Here is a 2,301-nt window from a genome sequence, read left to right on the forward strand (position 1 = left end):
CAGTGTAAGGTACTATGGTAAACTTAGATTTATTTGATTTCCCAGAAAACAAATAAATAACAACATACATGTCAACTTGTACGGATTGTCCGAAAGTTAAAAGGATTTTACGTCATTTTGCAGGTATACGGACGTATAGGGCAATCTCATGGATTTTTTCAAGTCTTACGGATTTTTTTCAAAACCTTATTTTCTAATTTATCTGACATGTCAGAGCCTATAGGATGATTTAAAAAACAATAAATACCATTAAACAGCCATCTTCAAACCTGTTCTGCCGGCAGAAATAAGTTTTGAACTTTTTACGCTCTCCTTTCCTCCTGCTTCGCAGCGGGCACTTTCATGTCCCCAGCGAGGCTGACACCCCCGCCCCACCCCAAAAAAATAAAATAAATTACGGGGTTTTTTGTCACTTCAGTAGAAAACGAAACCAAATATTATTAGTTTATTTAGTTTATTTATTTCTTCATCATCAGTGACTTTTTTTAAAGTGAGAAGATAAGAAAGAAAATAAGAAAAGTGAAAAGAGCTGAAACTACAAATGAATGAAATATACTCAATAAGACCACAAGACCCCCCCCCCAACATCCACACCTCCACACCCACCAATAACCGCACAGATATACATAATGACATACTAATATTTTCACCCACATCTACATACATGCCTGTGTGTATTATATGTAAATTCATGCATCCCCACACCCCCCTTATGTGTTGTGAGCATGCATACGTACCTATCCAAGGTTCCTCCAATAGAATATTTAACAGTGACTGTGAAGAGCCCAAGATCCAGTCCCCAAGACCCGAGGCAGACAAAGAGGGGAGCCAGAGCTCGAGACCCCAAGAGCGACCCTGAGCACAGAGCCCCCAGAGCCACCCACGCAGGACGAACCACCCACCCACCCCCCAGATTGGACCACAGGCGGGAACCAGAAGAGCTCCATGGGCAGCCACATGCAGAAACCCCCGGGGGCAGCAGCGACAAACCCATAGGCCCCCGCTGGAGCCCGCCGCACCAAGGAAGATCCAGGCAAGGGCACAAAGGACCGGGCCCCGAGGATCCCACACCCCCTGGGCCACGGCCCAACGGGACCAGAGGACCCGAGCCCCCCAGGTAGTCACCGGGCCAAGCCAACAAACGCCCAGGCGCCCGGCCCCAGACAGAGAGGGCCCCAAGCACGCCGGCAGGGAGGGGCTCATCCCACCAGAGAGCAGTGCAGCRGGGGCGCAAAGCACAACAACCCAGTCTGACAAGTACCCARTCATACACAAACACATTCATACCATCCCACCCTCATCCTCACACTCATTCACTCAAAGACATACAATAACAACACAATCCAATCACGCTCCCGATACATACCCGGGTTCAAGACGTACCCAGCCCCCGCAGGGGGCAGTCCATATACAAACCTGGGAGGTAGACCCATTTTATCTGGGGTGGAGAGGAGCCGACAGCCAAGATCCGACCCAGGGGCCGCCCGGCCGGCAGGCCAACACCCGACCACCCCCGGACCCCACCGACAACCAGGCGCCCGGCCGACCGCCCGCCGAACCCCGACACCCACCCCCGGACCCCACCGACAACCAGGCGCCTGGCCGACCGCCCGCCGAACCCCGACACCCACCCTCGGACAGCGCGCCGACCACAGCAATCAGGAGCCATGGTCAGGGGGTCCAAACGAATATACTTAGCTATATCTGTGTACATGGTAAATAAAAGTCCACTAAGGGAAACACACTTTTATATACTTCAGTGTACGTAATGCCATACACTTAAAGTATACTTCTTTTTGGTAAGTTTATAAACTTAAAAAGACAGTACTTTTATAAACAAAATGTCCCAACTTAATACAAACCAGTATTAAATCAGTATACTTTCTAGTAAGCCACAATTAGTATACTTGATATAGTTACTTAGACTTATACTCAAGACTGCTTTTTAAAATGAACTTCATGCTAAGGGTAAAGAGCACGGGTCTCTTATTTTGAAGGAAACATATTCGTTTATTAATTATTTATAAGGTTTTTTTAAAGTGTAAATCTATAATGTTTAGCCCGTACATTATCAAATATAATATAAATATAATAATATAATTATAATAATATAAAATAATAATATACTAAAAATATGTATTTTTTATATTATATTTTATGTACTTCCTGTAATGGGGGCGGGGCTTCTTCTAGTCTCTTCTTCTTCTTGTCCAAGACAGTAAAATAAAAAAATAAAAACAACTTCTGCTGAGTCAACAAAAGAGGAAGTATTTACGCGTGTCTACTGGCAATAAACAGAAG

This window comes from Austrofundulus limnaeus, unplaced genomic scaffold (assembly GCF_001266775.1).
Source record: "Austrofundulus limnaeus strain Quisiro unplaced genomic scaffold, Austrofundulus_limnaeus-1.0 Scaffold52, whole genome shotgun sequence".
Classification (NCBI taxonomy): Eukaryota; Metazoa; Chordata; class Actinopteri; order Cyprinodontiformes; family Rivulidae; genus Austrofundulus; species Austrofundulus limnaeus.